At 44.8% G+C, this 26,236-nt stretch overlaps 1 protein-coding gene across 4 annotated transcripts in view; it reads left to right on the plus strand.

Moving 5' to 3' along the window:
• Nucleotides 1-2,095: 2,095 nt before the first annotated feature.
• The window catches only part of LOC137614325 (protein ELYS-like), a 138,594-nt gene continuing 114,453 nt past the window's right edge, over nt 2,096-26,236 (plus strand). For all 4 annotated transcript variants that reach the window (XM_068344082.1, XM_068344084.1, XM_068344085.1 and 1 more), the window contains exon 1: nt 2,096-2,250. The gene's annotated coding sequence lies outside the window, so the exon portion shown is untranslated. The remainder of the gene's footprint in view (nt 2,251-26,236) is intronic.

Raw genomic sequence — 26,236 nt, forward strand, 5'->3', positions numbered from 1 at the left:
TCCTTTTTATGTCAAGTGGGAATTTATCGTATAATCTAGATTGTGTATTTGGAAGTCAAATGCCGCGCGGTTTCCTTGATCGTCTGTCCTTTATATTCAAACCTTATAAGTTTCTCCTGACTGTGACCACCCATCGAAAGGGAGATCTATATTACAATTCTTTTCCACCTTCCTATTTTAGGGGACTAAGTCTAGATAAAGACACAAGATTATGTGACCAAGTGGTCCTTGCATTATATAACATTATCATGACTTACACATCCCGCTGGGTTAGAAAGTTCGTACTGAAAATGATATTGCTGGATGAATGTAACTATGTAATAGCCGAAGCAGATATGAGCTTCTGTTTAAAAAGTTAAGATGCGCCCAATACGTTTAGTTTTCCAGAAAATCACATACAAACATAATTTCTACATAGGGGCAATGATATGTTCTCATTGTGTGCATAAAAAAAGTTAAATCAATTCTACATCGACGGCCGAAGAGACTCTTTAGCTCTAGTAAGCTCCCCTTCTATGAGAAGGACACTCAGAAATGAGGCTATTCTTCTCTAGTCTTAGGTAGTGCCATAGCCTTTGTATCATGGTCTTCCAATGTCTTGGGTCAGAGTTCTCTTGCTTAAGGGTACACTCGGGCACACTATTCTATCTTATTTCTCTTCCATTTCCCCTCCTCTTATTTTTTTCTTTAATTTTCATAGTTCATATATGAAAGATGTATTTTAATATTGTTACTTTTCTTAAAATATCTTATCTTAATTGTTCATTACTTCTCTTGTAGTTTATTTATTTCCTTGTTTCCTCACGTCACTGGGCTATTTTTCCTTATTGGATCCCTTGGGCTTATGGCATCTTGCTTTTCCAACTACGGTTGTAGCTTAAATATTAATATTAATAATAATAATAATAATAATAATAATAATAATAATAATAATAATAATAATAATAATAATAATAATAATAATAATAATAATAATAATAAATATAGAGGGAGGCTTTTGAGACGAGAAGCTGACTGTGATAGTATTATTATTATTATTAAATGCTAAGCTACAACCCTAGTTGGAAAAGCAGAATGCTATAAGCCCAAGGGCTCCAACAGGGAAAATAGCCCAGTGATGAAAGGATAGAAGGAAAAATAAAATATTTTAAAAATAGTAACAACATTAAGATAAACATCTCTTTTATATATATATATATATATATATATATATATATATATATATATATATATATATATATATATATATATATATATATATATAAACTATAAAAACTTTAACGAACAAGAGGAAGAGAAACTAGATAGAACAGTGTGCCTGAGTGTACCCTCAAGCAAGAGAACTCTAACCTAAGACAGTGGAAGACCATGGTACAGAAGCTAAGGCACTACCCAAGACTAGAGAACAATGGTTTGATTTTGGAATGTCCTTCTCCTAGAAGAGCTGCTTACCATAGCTGAAGAGTCTCTTCTACTCTTACCAACGAGGAAAGTAGCCACTGAACAATTACAGTGCCGTAGTTAACCCCTTGGGTGAAGAAGAATTGTTTGGTAATCTCAGTGTTGTCAGGTGTATGAGGACAGAGGAGAATCTGTAAAGAATAGGTCAGACTATTCGGTGTCTGTGTAGGCAAAGGGAAAGAACCGTAACCAGAAAGAAGGGTCCCATGTAGTACTGTATGGCCAGTCAAAGGACCCAATAACTCTCTAGCTGTAGTATCTCAACGAATAATGACCAGACATATATCAATGAGAAAAATCTTTTTTCAGGAATACCGAAGACTGCCAATTCAAGTCATGCGATCAAAAACATTTTTATTATTTTTAAGGTAAAATATTATGGTTTGCAACATTTTGTGATGTCATCAGAAAAGCATCCACATAAACCACCAAAATGCATCAGATCGTTTGATGTGACTTTTGTTAGTAAAATATTAGATGGTTAGGTTATCTTTTTGGGATTACGTGATTTATTCAATATCTGATTATTATTCTGGTATTCATTTTATGAATGGATTTATATTAGCGGGGATTGGATAAAATAAGAACACGAACATCTCCAATACGAAGTTAAAGTCAAAGCCAGTTACATTCGAAAACAATTGAAACTCGAACGAGTTTTGTGATTGGTTCAATTTCTAGTTCATCATGGCGGTTTGTTATTCCGCGTGATATGACGTTTAAATCGCCTCAGTATTAATATTTATTCTATGAAGCACAATTGAATACCTGCAAGGACTCGCCAACGAGGTAATGTAAATTAAAATGCCTTAGATACACGTTTAAAGAGGTAAATCCACCTATGTAAGGTGTGTTCTATGAAAATCGGTCTATGATATTTACCTTTCCCCTAATGTTTTCGTTTTGCTTGAGGTAAAACCAAATACGCTATGGTGGATATTTACTGTCGAAACCAACTAAATTAAGAGATATCACTATGTTACGTTAATTTGAATAATTTGCCTCTGGGTGGGTCGTTTATATTGTAGCTAATGGTTGTGTCAAGGCTAGCCTAACTCTGCCAAATTTTTACCGTATAGGCTACCGGTAGTCTAAGCCTATATTGGTTAGTAAATACTAATGGTTTCATTTTAGAACTTTGCAATATTAATTAGGGGGTGTCTGCCGTTTATGGGGACAGGGATATCTTTCTTATTACTAGCCAAATCGTATTTCATTATGGGGTTGATGTTCTTTACAATTTTCTAACATACCATAATATGATGTTAATTTATCGTTTTGACTAATAACACAATTTACCTTTACCACGGCAATATTTTCTAAGTTCAGCATGGTCCGAACGCAAGTCACGGGTAGCTCCTGCTTAGTTTCCAACTTTCCCGATAGACAGAGCCCGTGTCATCCCAGTCTAAGAAACGTTCGGTTTTACAAATTAATACTGTCCCGTCAATCTACATATTTACCCCCTAGTTAAGTATGTAGTTTATAAGGACACGTCATGTATAGTGACATTTGATACTGCTAGGATATTTATCATGAAATGTTATGTTAGAAAAAGGCCGTTACAATGCGTCGTACGCTGAAGCCACGGCCAACTTACTCGGTCGTAAAATTTCCCGCAATCATTGTTTCCTGCCTGATTATAATAACACCCGTTTGGCGGCGCTCGATTCGCATATCAGCTGGTCGCGCAAGCATGAACAGTTTTCGATGTTCGTACGTATGTTTTCGCTAATTCCAACAATTTTCATTTTAATCTCTTGTTAAGATTGTTATTTCTTTCGAAATCGTCCCAAAATTATGCCGAATACTATTTTGTTTTATATACAAACAAAGGTTAGGTTATCCAGCATCTAGTTAAGATATTTCGTCAGATAAAGCCAGTGTCAAACAAAGCAACCGAACTAACCCTTTCGTGGGCCGCGTGATTTCAAATTTTTAATCCCCCCATGACCCGAGATTGACCTACAGCTGACCCTTTCCAACTCTAACCGCCGTGATGGATAGACCTGTTCCGTATAGTTTCTCTGTGAGTGATATTTTCGATTTTATCTCCCGTATTGATCAGATTGATGCAATTAAGACCCTCAGATATATACATCTACGTGATTTCACTCGTGTTACCCCCGAATTCTTTCACTATTTATTTCGAGAAGGCCTCTTAGGGGATTTTAGAGGTACATGTAAAAAGTGTAAAACAGGTGATGTGGCCCTCATGCGTGATGGCTGCAATGTGGGCAATGAAAAATCCAATTATTTCTGGAGGTGTAGGAACCGCAAGTGTCGCCGAAAGTTCACAATGCGGCATAAATCATTCTTTGAGTGAAGGACCAAGAACCGGAGGATTTTGGTTTTAGCGACTACGAAATTCAAGGTAAGCCTGAGTAACCTAGAATATGATCATGTGGATAAGATATAATTTTGAGTGCTGCCCAAAGCTTCTTTTCTGTAGGAGAGAGACTTACGAAGGGGGTCCGGGGGCTTGCCCCCGGGTAGGGGTAGTGACCTGGGAACTACTAGGATTGGTTAGGTTTGGTTTGTGGGGTTTGTATGTTAGCAACAGTGTTTGGGGGGTCGCAGGGGGGCGTCAGCCCCCCCGTTTAGTTCACGATGAAGGTAAGGACATGGCTTGTAGGTCAGGTTAGGAGGGGAATTTTGGGTTAGTTGTCCATTTTTCTCGCACATTTCCGACATCCATGACCAGAGGGTTCCTAGTATGTAGATTGTTGGGACAAGCATTTACAAAACCAGTGAATTTAATATTTCATTCCGTGATCATTCCCGCGAAAAAGAGCAGATTTTCCTACTTAGTTTCCAACTTTCCCGATAGATAGAGCCCGTGTCATCCCAGTCTAAGAAACCTTCGGTTTTACAATTTAATACTGTCCCGTCAATCTACATATTTACCCCTTCGTTAAGTTTGTAGTTTTTAAGGACACGTCATGTAATCATTCCCGTAAAAAGAGCAGATTTTGGACTTTTTTTTACTCGATTTCAAGAAACATTCAGTTTTACAATTTAATACTGTCCCGTCAATCTACATTATTTAACAAATCATTCCCGTAAAAAAGAGCCGATTTCGGACTTTTTTACCTCGATTTTCGGCCGGTCAAAGGGCTGTCCCCATAAACGGCAGAGGCTCCTTAATTAGGACATTGGAACTCTGATATTTGAGTAGGTCCTTTCAAATACGCTATTTTGAATCCTATATATAAATGGTTGAACTGTATTAATGGAGTTACGTGTTTAGGTAAATATACCGTACTTTAAATTTCTAGCCAAATACATAAAACATATCTTTTTCTGACTCACCATCTTGTGTTTTATACATTTATGACCTTTATTATTGGAATAAACTACCCGTTCATGAGTTTTTGGACCCCCTCATATAAAGACAATTATCGGGGACACCGGTGGGAAACCTTGGTTTTTTTGGGTAGGGGAATGTCATAAATGAGTGATTTAAAGAAATAATAATGGTTAGAAATTAAAATAAGCACAAGATAACCAGTTGGAAAAAATATGTGGTTCATGTAAGTGACTGAAAACAGGCCAAAACGTGATTAACACTTTTGAGATTTGTAAAAGGGTACAAAATCTAGCAAACCCGCCTAACCTAACATAGTCGGAGCCTCTGCCGTTTATGGGGACAGCCCTTTGACCGGCCGAAAATCGAGGTAAAAAAGTCCGAAATCGGCTCTTTTTTACGGGAATGATTTGTTAAATAATGTAGATTGACGGGACAGTATTAAATTGTAAAACCGAATGTTTCTTGAAATCGAGTAAAAAAAATTCTGAAATCGGCTCTTTCTACGAGAATGATCACATGACGTGTCCTTAAAAACTACAAACTTAACGAAGGGGTAAATATGTAGATTGACGGGACAGTATTAAATTGTAAAACCGAAGGTTTCTTAGACTGGGATGACACGGGCTCTATCTATCGGGAAAGTTGGAAACTAAGTAGGAAAATCTGCTCTTTTTCGCGGGAATGATCACGGAATGAAATATTAAATTCACTGGTTTTGTAAATGCTTGTCCCAACAATCTACATACTAGGAACCCTCTGGTCATGGATGTCGGAAATGTGCGAGAAAAATGGACAACTAACCCAAAATTCCCCTCCTAACCTGACCTACAAGCCATGTCCTTACCTTCATCGTGAACTAAACGGGGGGGCTGACGCCCCCCTGCGACCCCCCAAACACTGTTGCTAACATACAAACCCCACAAACCAAACCTAACCAATCCTAGTAGTTCCCAGGTCACTACCCCTACCCGGGGGCAAGCCCCCGGACCCCCTTCGTAAGTCTCTCTCCTACAGAAAAGAAGTTCCATGTCCTTACCTTCATCGTGAACTAAACGGGGGGGCTGACGCCCCCCTGCGACCCCCCAAACACTGTTGCTAACATACAAACCCCACGAACCAAACCTAACCAATCCTAGTAGTTCCCAGGTCACTACCCCTACCCGGGGGCAAGCCCCCGGACCCCCTTCGTAAGTCTCTCTCCTACAGAAAAGAAGCTTTGGGTAGCACTCAAAATTATATCTTATCCACATGATCATATTATAGGTTACTCAGGCTTACCTTAAATTTCGTAGTCGCTAAAACCACATCAGGGCCACATCACCTGTTTTACACTTTTTACATGTACCTCTAAAATCCCTTAAGAGGCCTTCTCGAAATAAATAGTGAAAGAATTCGGGGGTAACACGAGTGAAATCACGTAGATGTATATATCTGAGGGTCTTAATTGCATCAATCTGATCAATACGGGAGATAAACTCGAAAATATCACTCACAGAGAAACTATACAGAACAGGTCTATCCATCACGGCGGTTAGAGTTGGAAAGGGTCGACTGTAGGTCAATCTCGGGTCATGGGGGGGATTAAAAATTTGAAATCACGCGGCCCACGAAAGGGTTAGTTCGGTTGCTTTGTTTGACACTGGCTTTATCTGACGAAATATCTTAACTAGATGCTGGATAACCTAACCTTTGTTTGTATATAAAACAAAATAGTATTCGGCATAATTTTGGGACGATTTCGAAAGAAATAACCATCTTAACAAGAGATTAAAATGAAAATTGTTGAAATTAGCGAAAACATACGTACGAACATCGAAAACTGTTCATGCTTGCGCGACCAGCTGATATGCGAATCGAGCGCCGCCAAACGGGTGTTATTATAATCAGGCAGGAAACAATGATTGCGGGAAATTTTACGACCGAGTAAGTTGGCCGTGGCTTCAGCGTACGACGCATTGTAACGGCCTTTTTCTAACATAACATTTCATGATAAATATCCCAGCAGTATCAAATGTCACTAAACATGACGTGTCCTTAAAAACTACATACTTAACTAAGGGGTAAATATGTAGATTGACGGGACAGTATTAATTTGTAAAACCGAACGTTTCTTAGACTGGGATGACACGGGCTCTGTCTATCGGGAAAGTTGGAAACTATGCAGGAGCTACCCGTGACTTGCGTACGGACCATGCTGAACTTAGAAAATATTGCCGTGGTAAAGGTAAATTGTGTTATTAGTCAAAACGATAAATTAACATCATATTATGGTATGTTAGAAAATTGTAAAGAACATCAACCCCATAATGAAATACGATTTGGCTAGTAATAAGAAAGATATCCCTGTCCCCATAAACGGCAGACACCCCACATAGTCGTTCCGGTTTCATTGTAGTGTATTACAGGGCAATGTAACCTAGGAAAACAACTACTTTTTCTTATAGAAAAAATTACGCTCTTCGAAAATGGCACTCGTTCCCGTCGCAAATTAATAGTTTCAGAAATATATGTACATCTATATCCTCCAATAATGGGGGACCCCCAGTGGGAACTCGGGGTTTTGGGTGGGGAAAACATACTGGGGAATCGATATATAAACGTAAAACAAGCCTTTTCTTCTCTATACATTACCTTCTTGAAATTATAATAACCGAGGAAAATACAAAACAGTATATCTGGATAAACTTTGGAGGTGCCGTTACAAAGATTGTGTCATGAAAAAATACAGTAACCAGTAATTAATTTGACAGGTAATACAGTAAGGTTATACATTTCCCAACAAACTGCATTAACCATGAGATATCTATCTGAATATTAACGAATGCAACATAACTCCTTTATTTTAAAGGGATGAAGATTTACCAGTTAAAAGTGACAAACTTGACTGCTACAAAGCTGGCCCAAATAAATTTGGGGAATAAAATATATGTAGCATCGGCTAAAGATATATACAGTACTGTATAGAGGAACCTCATGTTCGTTCCTAACCCAACCTAGCAGTTTAGAGGCTTAACCCTGAAACTCCTATAAATTCAACGTTCTAAAACCTACAGCTATACAGTACAGGTACTTGAATGATCAATAATTTTTTAAAGATCGAGAAAATTACTGTACTGCAAAATTTTGTTGGCCTAGCTTATTTCCTTGACATGCTTTTCTTGCTCCTATAGTTCCTAGAATTTACTCTAGGTCATGTTTTGATCATTAGCGATGTGGGTGATTTGAAATGAACCATTGGTACCCAGCATGAATTTTGTAACTAGTGGAGGGCTTTTTTATCCTATAATAAGTCATTAATTCAAAATTAATCCTGGGTGATGGGAGCATCAATCATGCTTCTTAGCAGACCAGTCTCGAAGATGCCAGCATATACTGTACCTCAAAGAGCAATTTACATTTCCTTTTTATATGAGGGATTCGTTCGATAACTTGAAAACCCCTACAATTTATGTTATGTAAGAAATAACTGCTTGGTGAGCTCTCAGACCTTTGTTCTAAGTTTAATAGTGTTGACATGCAGTATGTAAATCATCTCATAACCATACTCAAAAACAGTTTGTCCTTACGTGAATACAAACTCATGTCCTTTAATAAGGGTAAGATTCTGGCGAAAGGTGGAAACGGGCAACAAAAAATTGTCGAGGTATGGGCAGCCGCCGGCTAGCCACTCTTGGTTTTGCATACAGAGCCTTCATTCAGATTTTGGCCGTGTTCTTGATGCTTCCCAAAGGGTCAGCAGTTTTTTCACTAATAATTTTTTTTTTAGTTGCAATATAAATGTGAGACAACGAAGCAGCATGCGAATGTGTTCGTGTCTAGGGATGTCGAATGGACACTGCGGCACCTTTATGAGCAAAATTGAGGTTTATCTTCACTCTTTACGTCTGTAGTGTAGAGGGTACTGCTGCACTTCAGACTTGCCTTGTGATGTGTGCAGGGAATGGTTGAAATTTTGGAGTAGGAGGAATAAGAACACAATCGCTCTCCCTCAGGTTTGTCCTCAAGGTCGGGAAAATGACGAAATTTTTATTTCCGACCTTTGAAACTCGTCACTCCACCCATTCTTCCCTTAACTCTTTGGAGGACAAGCCGAAGGAAATAGTAGACCTTACATTCATACAGCAAGATCCCAAGACCTCCCTACATCCCCTAGAGAAGTACAGGAGCTCCTTTCTTCAATTTTGGAAATCCCGGCCATTGAGCGTACTCAGGCCAAAGTTCTCCAATTTTCATATAAGCGCCCTGTTCCACCAATGCTCTCTTAAGCTGCCCATGTACATTTTCTAAAATGATAGAGATTTTGTTTCCTCGTTTAGCTATAGCCCCGCTTTCTTTTCTGGGATGGCTGTAAACCATTTTTTTATCTTTAATCTTTAGCTCAGTTAAGCATAGATTCTCAAAATGAGCCCCTGTAGTATGTGTTGCAAGGTTTATAACGAGCTTTCCAGCAGTGTGCAAGGCTAAAGTGTGCTACCAACAAAAGCGTAAACCAGTAAAGCATCGCCAATCTGCGGAAGTATGCCATCACGGTGCGAGTGAAACAGAGTCGTGTGAGAATCTAGAAGAAAAGACTTGCGAAGAAGCTCGTAAATCTGAGACACTCCAACATACAGCGAGAGGAATTGAAACTTCTCACCAATAAGCTCGATATATGGGCGCGCTCTCCTTTACCATATGATCAGTTCGCCTTCTTCCGTTGGAGCAGACACCTCCACACATGCTAGGAAGAAGGGCTTCTTGAGGTCACACCTTGCAAAATTTCATACAAACGTGCAGCCCATCAGACAACCTTCCAGTTCCTTTTCCAAGGGGTTCACCTGATCTTATAGGGGTCCTTTTCACCCAGAGTGATCACCCTGGTTGTCAACTATTGGTTGTCTCCGGCACAGTCCAGAACAACCTCTCTCCGACCCAGGGTAAGCATCCACCTCCCCCCATCACAGTTTCCTCTCAGGAGAGAGGAATGTGATACCTTTTTAGAATTTGATCCCTCCCGACACTGACCGGTTACTGTACCGGAGAGGGATGACTACAATTTTGATGATTTTAAGGAATCTGACTGCCCTTCCCCAATTAACTGTACCTAATGCTCTGGGTATGAAGGAGGGGCAGTCAGATTCTACCTTAGATCAGGTGCTGAGTTGCATCTGGAGGGTCTGTGTACTGGGAGATGCTGCTCCTTGCTCTCCTCGTAAGGGGAGAAAAGCAGCTATAGATTGACTTTGTCAGGGACTTCGTGCCACCAGATCTCGTCTAGAGCATCCATGGTCAATCTTTGCCTTAAAAGCAGTAGACAATTTGGACTTGCAGGTCTCTGCGAGAAAGGTTTCCTTGAGGGTGGGAAGATCCTGCCATGTAATACTGCTAGCTTTTGCACGTTAGAAGAAATACTACACGAAAGAGGTTTCTTTACTCTTACTCCTTGATTCTGTAGTGGTGGCGTTGACGCTAAGTGCCACCACGAACTGTCTAGCCACCCAGAACATCTGATTTTTTGTAGCGGACTCTACTAGTAAGGAGAGCACGGTGATGGCGACTCTTCAGGCGGCCTCGTGGATTGACCCCTGGTCAGGCACAGTTGGCTATTTTGCAGACACCCAGGATTTGTCAGACCCCAACGAGAGAAAAGCTCTCGAAGGCATTGTCCCAGTTAGAGGGAGAGCCATGGAATTGCTGACCCAACAAGCTACCAATCAGTTGGTGAAAGGGGCCCTTAGAGATGCGATGTTGTTGCCTCCAAATTACATTGGGTGGAGATGGATCCTAAACCTGATTAAAGCTTCTCTCAAAGTTTCAAAGTTCCTGCTCTGTTCCCTTTGAAGGAAATAGGGGCAGCGATTGAGAAGTGGATAATTTTCAACTGGGACTTGATGTTACACTGGACAGTGTCCTGACAGCCTCCACCTCCACTTCCACTTACGAGCAAGCTAGATCATCAACCCCGGCTAGGCAGGCACAGAAGGCCAACCCAGAGAAATGACTTGTGCTTCGCTGCATTCATTTTAAAGCGGGGATTAACCAGACCTTTTTGGTTCAACAAGGACAAGGATGAGAACAAGCCTGTTAAGGGGCAATCCTATCATGATGCCTTATGTGGTGAGATGCCCCCTATTTAAGTATAGGTGGTGGTGGTACCACGAGGTTGAAAGTTGAGCGGTAGACATCCTGCAATCCAGATACGTCCTCCCTTTCATCAGTAATCCCCTTTTCCCTAATTTCACCACCAGCTACATCGTCATCTTATCGCCAGGGATCAGCGAAGGATGTAGCCCTTCAAGCAGAAGGCCAGGCTATGATGGAGGATGGCATTCTCCAAGAAGTCGACGACAGCTCCCAGTCTTCTTCAGTCTACTCTTTCTTGTTGAAAATACATCTGGAGACCAGTCATAGACCCATCAGCCATAAACGAGTTTGTGTTATTAACAACATTCAGGATGGAGAGTGCATTCACGGACAGGCAAGTGATCAGACCTGGACTTCATGCTGATGTTTGACCTAAAAGACACCCAATACATTTGGCCTCCAGGAAGTACCTCCGCTTTGTTGTAGCCAGCAAGGTGTACCAGTTCAAGGTGCTTTGCTTCGGCCTATTGACAGTACAGTACCACAAGTATTCAGCAAAGTATGCTAATGTCAGCATGGGCATATGCCAACGTCATTTGTCTCTTTTGATACCTAGATGATTGACAGATCTAGGCAGACTTGGATGAAGTCCTTCTCCTTTACTGAGACAGACTCCTTTTGTTTTGTCATGATCTAGGAATTGTGATGAACCGGAAGTAGTCCATGTTAGTGCCAATGCAGACTCGTATACCTTGGAGTGAACATCAACATGGTCCTCAGAAAGACCTTTTCATCTCAGGATAGGGTAGCACAACTGAGGGAAGTACTGTACCACTCCAATTTCTTCGACAGCCCCACAGTACACTCCCCTTCCTTCCGTAGCCCAAACTTCCTGTGCATCGGTGAAAGAAACTACGGGGGCATCTAGTTTCCCTGGAATGTCTCTTGTGGGAGTTGAAGGGACTCTGGTATCAACATTTCAACTTTCCTCTTTCATTGGTGCCAATAAGAGAAAAGTCCAGGCAAGACCTAGAATGGTGACTGGATGAGACAAGCTTTTTAAGGGGCTATTCTCTTTTGATGCCTCCTCCAGAGTATTTTTGTTCACAGACTCATCAAGGGAGCACGCTTTCGCCAGTATATGGTATCAGGACAGTGGTCTGGATAAGAGCTTCTATGCCATATAAATGTGTTGGAACTGTGAGTAGCCCTTCTGGGACTCCAACATTTTGAATAGTGGCAATACTACCATGGTGACAGACATGAACAGGCAAGGAGGTACAGTGACACTGCAACTTTGCCTGCTTACAATAGAGATCCTTGAGTGGTCAGAGCTCAACTTGGTTACTCTCACAGCTTGATTTATTCCAAGCTAAAAGAATGTTGTATTGGACAAATTCAGCAGAAAGATGCAAGTAGTTGGCTCCGAATGGTTTTTGGATCCTTGAATAGCGACCGAGATCCTGATTTTATGAGGTTCACCAACGATCTACTGTTTTGTGTCCTCATTAAACCAAAAGCTGGCCGTTTATTACGCTGGTATCAGATTTTAGAGTGGCGTTTGAGGATGCATTCTAGTACCCATGGACTGGTCCAGAAACTTGTGCTTTTCTGCCTGATAAAGAGTTTTATTAATAGAGATTGAGCCTCTGAAGCACCCAAAATTAGATTGGTGCCCTGACCCTCTAATTCTGCTGGTGGAGATTCCACAGCACAGTGAAATCACTTTGACTTCATGGTTGGACGTATTTAGTGTCTGAGCGAAAGGCTTTTCACATGAAGTTGCATGAGAGATGTATGAATACCTCCACGGGTCATCAACCTCTGTCTATCAAGCCAAGTGAGACATCTTATGTCCTTGGAGTTGTGGAAGGTGCTGTTTCTCCTATCAGAGCCTCTAATCCACTGATAGCCGATTTGTTATTTAACCTCCTGAAGGGATATGTCTACTTGGTATCAGCAGTGAAATGCTATTGCTCAGCCTGAAGTCAACCTTTTAGGCTAAGAGCATTTGATTTTTCCTCTTTGGTTGAGCTTTCTATGCTCATCCATAGTTTGAGACCCCCACCCTGGATCATGGTCAAAGATAGGAACCTCACCTTTGAGACAAGTCTTCTTGATAGCTTTAGCCTTGGACAAACTTGTTTGCAAGCGGTTTGGTCTTTCCTATAACTTCTCCCATTTCAAGGTGTGGAGGCAGTTCTCATTCTCCTTCGTCCCTGAGTTTGTTGCCGAAACCCAGAATCCGTTAATTCCTGATTCCAGGTTTTTATCGTTTCAGGTTGTGAGCCTGAAAGAAATAACCGATGATCCTGATCAGTTTAGTCTTCTGTGAGGGTACTGTGGTGCTACATTAAATGTACACACACAATTTGACTACACCTGCAACACTTTTCTCCTAACATGGGATATTGAAGAAAGGGTGACCAGAAATATGATTGAGCTTTTTCACTACCCTCACTTTCCTCCCCAGGAAGAGCTTGAGATAGAACATACCATGTCTAGAGTGTCACCCTGGCATATAAGAAGAATCTCTCGGTAACACGATACTACAAGCAGGAGTGTGGAAAGACGGACAATGTTTATCCATTACCTGTAAGAATTGACAAATAGATCTCAAGACCCTTTTTCCCTAGGACCCATAGTAGCTGCACAGCAGTTGGTATAGCCACCTCAGCTCCTCTCACAGGAACATTAGCATTGGATCAAAGGTAAAGGTTACGCAAGTCTGGATGATTTAAGAAGGACTGGCCTTTTTCTTTCCTTTCAGTCTTCCCCTCTCTTGGGGTACAGCGTCGGAAACCTTGCCGCTGGACTTGATTCGAATGCACACAAGCCCCACTCAGCCTGTAGCTGTTCTATAATACAACATAGAAATGTCATTCCTCACACCTTACGGGGAGTGTTTAGTAACCAGGCAAACCTATTACTGTACAGTAAACAGTATATGCCACATATGTTGCCAAAGCAAATCCAGTCTCTTGGTTGAAACCGGACGGATCCATTATTACAGTATATGCCTTAGAGTTATAACAGAGATTTTAGGCTCTAGTGTCCTTTATTGCACCATTGGTATAACCACACCACCAGTGAATGAGATGTAAGGAACCTGAACTTTCGTGACCTTCAAGGTCCAAGTTTAGAATCCCAGGATTAGTTTTCCAGCCATTTGGAGTACGGACTTCCCCTTTCCTAAAAATGAGTCTCCAATGTAAAGGACAAAGGTTTGTTTTTGTACCGGAGCAAGTGACAATTTTGGAGATGATTCATTTTTAAATATTTAACTTAGCCGGTGAATATATATAGCTGCAACTCTGTTGCTCGACAGACAAAAAACAGTAAAACTCGCCAGCGATCGCTATACAGGTTGCGGGTGTGCCCACCAGCGCCAACTGTCGGCCAGATACCATACTCGATGTAAACAAAGACTCAATTTCTTCTCTGTAGACGTGTCGACAAGACGTACTTTACTCGCTGTTGAAACCTGGAGTTTTTCCCATCATATTTGGTGAAGTACTTTAATTTGGTTATGAGCTTTCGCAGTACAGGGTTTTTCTTCAAATAAATCCTTGAACTCTTTTTTTGTATCGGATTCATTGTTGATGACTTAGATCGTTTTTTGGATTTTTCCCTTGACCAATTCAAAATGGCTGACCTTTCACAAGTTCCCAAGTTTAGAAAATGCAATGCTAGGGACTGTCATAGGCGTCTTCCAAAGGCTTCTCTCGACCCTCACACTGTTTGTTCCAATTGTCGGGGTAAAACCTGTCAATTGGAAGATCGGTGTGAGGAATGCGTGGGCCTTTCGGAATTCGATTTTATCGAATTTGAGAAGTATACACGCAGACTAGAGAGAGAGATAGGGTAAGGAGAAGTTCTTCTAGGTCGGTAGATTTTTCCTCTCCTCATGCCCCTCAACCTAATCCTTCCCCTGTAGTGGTTGTTCCTAACCCCCCTCCTAACTCAGGAACCATCGATGGCTGACATGATGCGTGCTATCCATGCCTTGGGGGAGAGAGTTGAGTCCCTTGCAAGTGACCGCAATCAACTCATGGCGGATGTTAAGGAACTAAAGTGCCAAAGTGCCGTGGGAAGTGATAAAGTGCCTAGTGTTTCTCAAAAGTGTTGTGAACAGTGTTGCGCTTGAGGGTTCGTCTGTTCGTGCCTGTCGTCCTCCTAGTCCGGGACCTCTTGCAAGCTCCCAAGCCCAGGGGAGAAGCAATGTCGTACGACGCATGGGTTCGAGAGGCTTTGATCAGCGAACAGACGTTCCCTCTATGGTATCAGGCGTATCTCCCCAAGATCGCCCCTACCAACGTAAGACGAGAGAGCCCGTTTTTACCTCGTCGTCCGAAGGTGTTTCTCGTAAGAAACTTTGGACCAAGGTCTCACGACCTTTGAAGCGTAAGTCGGTCCCTTCAGGACAAGTCCAACGTCCCGGTTGTAGCCACTGGGTCAGTTTGGACTCGTTGCCGTCATCTGATGACTGCTCGCCGCCTAAGAGAGGCAAAGCGGTACCGCCTCAGTCGCTCACCCCGTCTGTTGCCGCACCTGCTGCCGTAGACCCTAAATGGGTATTGCTACAGGACATGCAGTCCAAGCTTGCGTCCTTGATGGAGGACTTCAATGCGGAGAAGGTTGCTGCTGAACCTTCTGGCCAACAACCATCCAAGCGGTCTGTTGTGCGTCCTGTTGACGCTGAGGTTACTTTCTCGCGTCTACCAGTTGAGGTTGTACCCCCACCGATGCGACCCAGTGTGGTTTGCCAGCCGCACGTTGACGTTACGCGACGCACGGAGGTGGTTGTTGACGTTCAGGACGTTCAACAACCATCAGAGGTGACTTGTTTTGACGCGGTGCGTCAACCTCCGCAACCCGGTATGGTGTTGACTGCACAACCCAGACGGTCTAAACAGTCTCGGGTGGACGCTGTGCGTCCTCGCGCACCCATGGTTGTTGACAGTTCACAGACTGTGTAGCAGTTCCATGACGTTGCGTCCGGATCCGTCACGCATGCACCAGTGCGACCGGACTCAGCGAGCCAAACGTTGCCCACTCCGTTGCCGTTTCCTCATCAGTTTTCGGATGAGGAACTATCAGATGAGGACGTTGCTGAACCGCAAGAGGATCAACCTTCAGAACTTGACGAGCCTAAGGCAACTCAACCATCATTGGACTTTAGAAAAGTCGGCTGTATTTAAGGAGTTGTTCCCTGACCACTTTGTTTCTGTGGCTCCGCGTTCGCCGCCGTCAGAGTTTGTGTTAGGCGTGCCTGCTACCACACCTGCCTTTACTAGACTCGTTCTCTCTCGTTCATCCAAGAGAGCTTTGCGGCTGTTGGGAGACTGGTTAGAGACTAAGAAGAGTTTAGGAAAGACAGCATTTGCCTTTCCCCCATCTAAACTCTCGTCTAGATCGAGCGTCTGGTATGCCACGGGAGAAGTTCTCGGCTTGGGAGTTCCTGCCTCTGCCCAGGGCGACTTCTCAAGTCTTGTAGACTCTCCCCGCCGCCTTGCCATGAGACGCTCGAAGATTTGTTGGTCACCATCGGACCTGGACCACCTTCTTAAAGGGATTTTTAGGGCTTTCGAAGTCTTTAACTTCCTAGACTGGTGCCTAGGAGCCCTGAGCAGGAAGATCTCTTCTGCAGATAAGGACGTTTCCTTGCTCATTATGTCCTGCATGGACAAGGCCGTCCGTGATGGGTCCAACGAGCTAGCCGCCTCATTCACGTCCGGAGTCCTGAAGAAGCGAGAGTCTCTATGTTCTTTCCTGTCTGCTGGAGTGACGCCATGCCAAAGATCCGAGCTTCTCTTTGCTCCCCTTTCCAAGTGCCTGTTTCCTGAAGTCTTGGTAAAGGAAATTGCCCTATCTTTAGTTCAGAAGGACACCCACGATCTAGTTGCGTCCTCGGCTCGCAAAGCTTCCCCTTTGCCTACATTGTCTGCTAGACCGAGGTTAGACACTCCAGCGTCTCGCTTTATTCCGCCCTTTCGTGGCAGAGCCTCCAGCAGAGGAGGTGCTCGTGCCGAAGGGAAGCGAGGGAAGAGGAAAGGATCCAAGTCCTCCAAGGGCAGTCTGACTGCCCGCAACTTCAGACAGCAGTAGGAGCCAGACTCAAGAACTTCTGGCAAGCCTGGGAGAAGAGAGGCGCAGATCAACAATCTGTGAAGTTACTCAGAGAGGGGTACAAGATCCCTTTTGTACGCAAACCCCCTCTAGTGACGTCCCCCATCGATCTCTCTCCCAGGTACAGAGAGGTAGAAAAGAGACAAGCCCTGAAACTGGAAGTGTCTCTTTTGCTAGAGAAGGGAGCGGTGGTCAAAGTCTCTGACCTTCAATCACCGGGGTTTTACAACCGTCTCTTCCTAGTATCAAAGAAGACAGGAGAGTGGAGACCGGTGCTAGACGTCAGTGCTCTGAATGTCTTTGTCACAAAGACGAAGTTTTCCATGGAGACCACAAAGTCAGTCTTAGCAGCGGTCAGAAAGGAAGACTGGATGGTCTCGCTAGACCTAAGGGACGCCTACTTCCACATCCCCATTCACTCAGACTCCCAACCTTTTCTGAGATTCGTCTTCGAAGATGTGGTCTACCAGTTTCGGGCCCTGTGCTTTGGCCTAAGCACAGCTCCTCTCGTATTTACGAGGCTGATGAGGAATGTGGCCAAATTCCTCCACTTATCGGACATCCGAGCCTCCCTTTATTTGGACGACTGGCTTCTCAGAGCCTCTTCCAGTCGTCGCTGTCTGAAGGATCTCAAGTGGACTCTAGATCTGACCAAGGAATTGGGACTCCTAGTCAATTTGGAAAAGTCGCAGCTGGTCCCATCCCAAACTATTATGTATTTAGGGATGGAGATTCACAGTCAAGCTTTTCGGGCTTTTCCGTCGGCCCCCAGAATAGATCAAGCCCTGTTTTCCATCCAGAAGATGCTGAAGAAAGAACGCTGCTCAGTCAGGCTGTGGATGAGTCTGGTAGGGACGCTGTCATCCCTGGAGCAATTTGTATCACTAGGAAGACTACACCTCCGTCCTCTTCAATTCCATCTGGCTTTCCACTGGAAAAAGGACAAGACGCTAGAGGCGGTCTCGATCCCGATTTCCGGAAAGATGAAGTCTTGTCTGACTTGGTGGAAGGACAATATCAACCTAAGAGAGGGTCTTCCCCTGGCTGTTCAGTTACCCAACCACGTTCTCTTCTCGGACGCATCGGACTTGGGCTGGGGCGCGACGCTGGACGGTCGGGAATGCTCAGGTCTGTGGAACACGAGTCAGAGGAGCATGCATATCAACTGCAAGGAGCTGTTGGCAGTTCATCTGGCCTTGAAAAGCTTCGAGTATCTCCTTCGAGGCAAAGTGGTGGAAGTAAACTCGGACAACACCACGGCCTTGGCGTACATCTCCAAACAAGGAGGTACCCACTCACTGACGTTGTACGAGATCGCAAGGGACCTGCTCATCTGGTCAAAAGATCGAGACATCTCCCTAGTAACGAGGTTCATCCAGGGCGACTTGAACGTCATAGCAGATTGTCTCAGTCGGAAAGGGCAAGTAATTCCAACAGAATGGACCCTCCACAAGGATGTGTGCAAGAGACTTTGGGCCACTTGGGGTCAACCAACCATAGATCTCTTTGCAACCTCGCTGACCAAGAGGCTTCCAATCTATTGCTCTCCAGTCCCGGACCCAGCAGCAATACATATAGATGCCTTCCTCCTAGATTGGTCACATCTGGATCTCTACGCATTCCCACCGTTCAAGATTGTCAACAAGGTACTGCAGAAGTTCGCCTCTCACGAAGGGACAAGGTTGACGTTAGTTGCTCCCTTCTGGCCCACGAGAGAATGGTTCACCGAGGTACTTCGATGGTTAGTAGACGTTCCCAGAAGTCTGCCTCTAAGAGTAGACCTTCTACGTCAGCCGCACGTAAAGAAGGTACACCAAAGCCTCCACGCTCTTCGTCTGACTGCCTTCAGACTATCGAAAGACTCTCGAGAGCTAGAGTCTTTTCGAAGGAGGCAGCCAGTGCGATTGCTAGAGCAAGGAGAGCGTCTACCATTAGAGTCTACCAATCGAAGTGGGAAGTCTTCCGAGACTGGTGCAAGTCAGTTTCTGTATCCTCGACCAGTACCTCTGTAGCCCAAATAGCTGATTTTCTCTTATACCTGAGAAAAGGACGATCCCTTTCAGCTCCCACTATCAAGGGCTACAGAAGCATGTTGGCATCGGTCTTCCGGCATAGAGGCTTAGATCTTTCCAACAATAAAGATCTACAAGACCTCCTTAAGTCTTTTGAGACCACTAAGGAGCGTCGTTTGGCTACGCCTGGGTGGAATTTAGACGTGGTACTAAGATTCCTCATGTCAGACAGGTTTGAGCCTTTACAGTCAGCCTCCCTGAAAGATCTCACTCTTAAGACTCTTTTCCTGGTATGCTTAGCCTCGGCTAAAAGAGTCAGTGAGATTCATGCCTTCAGCATGAACATCGGATTTTCGTCGGAAAAAGCTACTTGTTCGCTGCAACTTGGTTTTCTAGCCAAAAATGAGCTACCTTCTCGGCCTTGGCCTAAATCTTTCGATATTCCCAGCTTATCGGAGATCGTAGGCAATGAACTAGAAAGAGTCTTATGCCCTGTTAGAGCTCTTAAGTTCTATTTAGCCTAAAGCGTACTAAACCTTTACGAGGCCAATCTGAAGCTTTATGGTGTTCAGTTAAGAAACCATCCTTGCCTATGTCAAAGAATGCTTTGTCATACTTTATCAGATTGTTAATACGAGAAGCTCATTCACATCTGAGTGAGGAAGACCGAGCTTTGCTTAAGGTTAAGACGCACGAAGTTAGAGCTTTAGCAACTTCCGTGGCCTTTAAGCAAAATAGATCTCTGCAAAGTATAATGGACGCAACCTATTGGAGAAGCAAGTCAGTGTTCGCGTCATTTTACTTGAAAGATGTCCAGTCTCTTTACGAGAACTGCTACACACTGGGACCATTCGTAGCAGCGAGTGCAGTAGTGGGTGAGGGCTCAACCACTACAATTCCCTAATTCCATATCCTTTTAATCTTTCTCTTGAAATGTTTTTAATGTTGTTTTTTATGGGTTGTCCGGAAGGCTAAGAAGCCTTTCGCATCCTGGTTGATTTGGCGGGTGGTCAAAGTCATTTCTTGAGAGCGCCCAGATTAGGGGTTTGATGAGGTCCTGTTGTATGGGTTGCAGCCCTTGATACTTCAGCTCCTAGGGGTCTGTCAGCATCCTAAGAGGATCGCGAGGCTCCGTAAGGAAGACGTACTTACAAGGCAGAGTAATCGTCTAAGTCGACTTCCTTACCAGGTACCTATTTATTTTGTTTTCGTTATATTGATAACTTCCAAAATGAAATAAAAACTCTTAGCTTAAACGATGTAAACATATTTAACTGGTCTCTACCCACCACCCTGGGTGTGAATCAGCTATATATATTCACCGGCTAAGTTAAATATTTAAAAATGATATTTTAATTATAAAATAAATTTTTGAATATACTTACCCGGTGAATATATAAATTAAATGACCCTCCCTTCCTCCCCAATAGAGACGCAGTGGGATGAGAAGAAATTGAGTCTTTGTTTACATCGAGTATGGTATCTGGCCGACAGTTGGAGCTGGTGGGCACACCCGCAACCTGTATAGCGATCGCTGGCGAGTTTTACTTTTTTTTGTCTGTCGAGCAACAGAGTTGCAGCTATATATATTCACCGGGTAAGTATATTCAAAAATTTATTTTATAATTAAAATATCATATTATTCATAACTATATCAACCTGAGTCCTTTAGTCATACCTTCCCGCCATTACCAACCCCCTTGACAACCCCAGCTGCAACCAAAGTGACTACTCACTGAGTAAGCAGGTATGGCTGGGTCTCCTCATTCCTAGCCGGTAACCATCGGCCAAATACGGACACCGTTTATTTAAGTTTAATTGCCATATTCCAGCTTCGCTGTTAATATGGAAAAGACTCAGGTTTGTATACGTAGTTAGGAAAAATACGAATGATCTCCAAATTCGTAATTTTTCCCAACTATACAAATCTGAATCCTTTAAGTTATACATTCTGCCTCAACTACCCCGCAAATCCTAGGCTTTAGGTCAAAGTGAGGACTGTTGGATGGACAGGGCTTCCCCACCACCACGTAGTAACTACCACCATCTTATTACATTGTACGAATTTGTCTTATCCAACTTAGCTGAATGCATTTTACTGTGGTATTAAAGGATTGAGGTTTATTTAATTAGGAAAAATACAAATTAACTTTAAAAACTATCAAAGTGGTATACTGTTAACAGAGCAAATTAAAAGTTTACAACAAATGCGCAAGGTGAATTTTTGGGAGCTGCGACATGATATGCCAAAAACCACATGGTTGGCCTCTCTACATTGTGTTTAAGATGTAGTTCAAACCACAGTGATATACTGTTTAAGATGTAATCCACGCCACAGGGATGTACTGTTTAAGATGTAATCCATACCACAGGGATATACTGTTTTAAGATGTAATCCACACCACAGGGATATACTGTTTAAGATGTAATCCACACCACGGTGATATACTGTATTTTGATCTAACCAGACTTGCAATCTCGCGTCCTTCCCTGGCCACTTATAAAGACAAGGTGGGGGAAGTTGGGTATCCTTATTCTAGATATAACACTTAGCAAGAGGCCACTTTCTTGGGTATCAGTTTGTAGCTAATCTATGTTACTGGTGTGTTTAATCAAACATAGGGTATCATATGCTTACTTCTTACTATAATTGGTTTTCACTTTTTGCTCTCATCCCAACTATTTTAGAAGTTGAAAGTTTGTTTGTTCCGTAACCGAAATACAAACCACGCTATTTACAAAGGGTTATTACTTTTAGCGTAGCTGAAATGGCGAGCCATTAGAATTTAACGAGGGTGTATTACCCCCGCGCTAGTTAGCGGGGGGGTAGGGGAGTGGTAGCTAGCTACCCCTCCTCCCCCTCACACACAGGTGAATACTCACTTTCACTTTTGGCTCGGACTGTGACAGACGTCTCTGTCTTGGTCCTCGCTTGGCAGCCATTGTCTGTTTTGTCTTTACTTAATCGCTTACTTTTCTTTTACTCAATATATATGTAAACATGTTTTCATGTTTGTATATATATTTGAGTATAGAAATAAGTAAGTTTCCTTTTCAGATGTGTGTGTGTAGTATACGATATCTACGTGGAGACCTCGGCAGTTAGGCCACCACGGCCTAATTTTATGGGTTGCGATCGAGTTTGACTTCGGTCTTTCTCTCTCTCTCTCTCTTGAGGTCGTTCACCCTTTTACTATGTTTTACTACGCCCTTGTAGCTTCCTTCCCGTGTGGGTGGGGTTGCTACGCCGTACATTTTGTCTCAATTAGTTTATGAATCTAATTGTAGTTGTTAATTTTTCAGCTTGTAGAACGATTCCTTTCGGGGTTTTCGTTTTTTCTTTAGTGTTCATTCATTTTTAAATTACATAATTACATAGTTACATAATTATAATTGTTATAATTCTGTTTTGGTTACAGCTCTCCTTCCGCGAGTGTAAGTGGTTGTGAGGGCACGTGCCTGTTGTGTAATTCTTGTTCCTTTTCCTCGGGATTCCTCTTTGGAGCCTTCCCGGGGGAATGAATGTGTACTAATATTATTTGTTTTATTTTTTTACAGTTACCGATCTAGTTCGTTTCTGTAATATAGCAACGGTGTGAGCTGTCTGGTTGAGTCCTGGGGATTCGGCTGTTGCTGCCTCCCCCCTTGTATTGTCGTCAGGGGCGTGTCTCCTTCTACTGGTAGTACTCCCGTGTCGACGGACAGCTCTCCAGTTCATTTTAGAACAGTCAGGAGGCTTGCCTCCTTGGGCGGATAACTTTCCTTCCGAGGGAAGTTTTTTTTCCTGTCCAGGCTTGAGCTTTTCCTCTTTTGGGGGGTTCTTCTCTTGCCTTTTTTTCGTGCGACTATGCTCTTGGTGCTGAGCGGTCGCACCTGCAGTTTCGCTCAAGGGGCTGGGCAACTGCAGGAGCTCCTCTTCGGAGGATTGCCCCTTTTAGGTCACTGGCTGACCAGTCTCTTCCACGAAGTGTTTCTCTTTCGTTCGCGAGAGAGTACACTCATAGAGACTCCTCTTCGGAGGTTTCTTCTGTTGCTGTTGCTGTTGGCCTCCCTCGCCGTAAGGCCCTCCGTCCGCCTCGTCGTAAGGGCCTCTCATTATTATTATTATTATTATTATTACTTACTAAGCTACAACCCTAGTTGGAAAAGCAGTATGCTATAAGCCCAGGGGCTCCAACAGGGAAAATAGCTCAGTGCGGAAAGGAAAAAAGGAAAATAAAATATTCTAAGAAGAGTAACAACAATAAATATCTCCTATATAAACTATAAAAACTTCAACAAAACAAGAGGAAGAGAAATAAGATAGGAGAGTGTGCTCGAGTGTACCCTCAAGCAAGAGAACTCTAACCCAAGACAGTGAAAGGCCATGGTACAGAGGCTATGGCACTACCCAAGACTAGAGAACAGTGGTTTGATTTTGGAGTGTCCTTCTCCTAGAAGAGCTGCTTACCATAGCTAAAGAGTCCCTTCTACCCTTACCAAGAGGAAAGTGCCACTGAACAATTACAGTGCAGTAACCCCTTGGGTGATGAAGAATTGTTTGGTAATCTGTGTTGTCAGGTGTATGAGGATAGAGGAGAATATGTAAAGAATATGCCAGACTATTCAGTGTGTATGTAGGCAAAGGGAAAGTGAACCGTAACCAGAGAGGAGGATCCAATGTAGTACTGTCTGGCCAGTCAAAACACCCCATAACTCTCTAGCGGTAGTATCTCAACGGGTGGCTGGTGCCCAGGCCAACCTACTACCCATCTCCCTATAAGGGTGCTTGAGGCGCCTTTTTGAATCTCCGTTTGCAGCCTACAACTTCTTTTTCTCGATCTTCCGTCTTGGTGCAGATGGACAGCAGTCTAATCTCGTCTTCCGACGGGCAACGGTCTTCCCGACGGACAACGGTCTTCCCGACGGACAGCGGTCTTCCGACGGACATCAGTCTCCCGGCGGACAACGATCCCTTCGGGGCAAAGGGTTGCCCCCACGGGGGTTCTTCCCTTGCGTGTCAGGGTTTCCCTGCGCGCCCTTCTGTTCGTCAGCGCTCTCCTGTTCGTCAGCGCTTTCAAGATGATCTTCCCTGCGGTTCCTGTTTACGTGCCCTGTGCGCCCACGTTCGCCCTCGCGATCTAGAACTTCGGTTCAGGTCGGGGTCAAGGACTCTTCTTCTTTGCGCAGGCTTCCACGCGTAGCCTTCTGCTCGTCAGCGATCATCAGCTCGCCAGCGATCGTCAGCTCGTCAGCGATCATCAGCTCGCCAGCGATCGTCAGCTCGTCAGCGATCATCAGCTCGCCAGCGATCTCCGGATCGCCCACGTGTGTTACAGCTGGCACGCCAACGTTCTCCAACACTTCTGAAGGAACATGGTTCGCCAGCTACTAGCTCAACTGCGGATGCTGATCGCCATCGCGCGACCCTCAACTGCAGATGCTGATCGCCATCGCGCGACCCTCAACTGCGGATGCTGATCGCCATCGCGCGACCCTCAACTGCGGATGCTGATCGCCATCGCGCGACCCTCAACTGCGGATGCTGATCGCCATCGCGCGACCCTCAACTGCGGATGCTGATCGCCATCGCGCGACCCTCAACTGCGGATGCTGATCGCCATCGCGCGACCCTCAACTGCGGATGCTGATCGCCATCGCGCGACCCTCAACTGCGGATGCTGATCGCCATCGCGCGACCCTCAACTGCGGATGCTGATCGCCATCGCGCGACCCTCAACTACGCATGCTGCTCCTCATCGCACAATCCTGAACGATCGCCCTCATGCGGATGCTGATCACCATCGCACCCTTTCACGCGATCATTTACCTGCGCATGCTGCTCGCCATCGCACAACCCTGAACGATTGCCCGCTTACGCATGCTGCTCCTCATCGCACCACCCTGAACGATCGCCCTCCTGCAGATGCTGATCACCATCGCACCCTTTCACGCGATCATTCACCTGCGCATGCTGCTCGCCATCGCACAACCCTGAACGATTGCCCGCTTACGCATGCTGCTCCTCATCGCACAACCCTGAACGATCGCCCTCTTGCGGATGCTGATCACCATCGCACCCTTTCACGCGATCATTCACCTGCGCATGCTGCTCGCCATCGCACAACCCTGAACGATTGCCCGCCTACGCATGCTGCTCCTCATCGCACCACCCTGAACGATCGCCCTCCTGCAGATGCTGATCACCATCGCACCCTTTCACGCGATCATTCACCTGCGCATGCTGCTCGCCATCGCACAACCCTGCACGATTGCCCGCTTACGCATGCTGCTCCTCATCGCACAACCCTGAACGCTCGCCCTCTTGCAGATGCTGATCACCATCGCACCCTATCACGCGATCATTCACCTACACATGCTGCTCGCCATCGCTTACCGCCAGCGATCTTCTTCACCTACGCGGCAGCACGATCCCTCGCCGTCACGCCCATTCGCCTGCGCGCCCGCGCGATCGCTCGCCTGCGCGCCCGCGCGATCGCTCGCCTGCGCGCCCGCGCGATCGCTCGCCTGCGCGCCCGCGCGACCGCTCGCCTGCGCGCCCGCGCGACCACTCGCCTGTGCGCCCGCGCGACCATTCGCCTTTGCGCGACCGTTCGCCCTCGCGCGACCATAGTTCGCGGCGAATTCCACAGCCGGTGGTAGCAGCAGGGACGCGTGCTCCTAGGCGGCACTCGGGATCACCTCCATCCAAGCACAGGTTGGTAGTGCAGGACGAAGACAGGTCAGTACAGCATTCTTCCCACCTTCTTTTCAGGCAGGAACCGTCGTGTCCTCTCCAAAGGATCGCCCGATCCCTTTCACCTTAGCGAGGATTTCGGACTCTGTGTCCTTGGAGCAGCAGACATGGTTTGATCCGCTGGCACGGGCGTTAATGAGGGTTATGAAACCAGCACTCACCGGCCAGGGTAACAAACCAGCGGCTGTCTCTCCTACGCTGAAGAGAAAGAGAGGAGTGGACTTCGTGGTGACTTCCCCCAGGGCGAAGTTGGTTCCCAAGAGGTCGGTCTCGAGGGTCCCCTCTCCTGCACGAGTACTCTCTCCTTCTCCCGCCCTGGAAGGATTTTTGGCGGGGGGGGCTTTCCGTTGAAGATTTCTCCATCGGACAAGGGGTGACTGCTTACCTCTTCCTCTGGGAGCTTACCAGGTTCTTTCCCTCCTCGGTTACGGCCCGAGGTTTGGTTCAAGGAAGCTACAGGAAGATCAAGGGTACTTTCCTCCTCTCGAGCTCAGGCACCTTGGCCTTTCGTCGTTAAGTATCTAC

The sequence above is a fragment of the Palaemon carinicauda genome, chromosome 20 (genome assembly GCF_036898095.1).
Source record: "Palaemon carinicauda isolate YSFRI2023 chromosome 20, ASM3689809v2, whole genome shotgun sequence".
NCBI classification, from domain to species: Eukaryota; Metazoa; Arthropoda; class Malacostraca; order Decapoda; family Palaemonidae; genus Palaemon; species Palaemon carinicauda.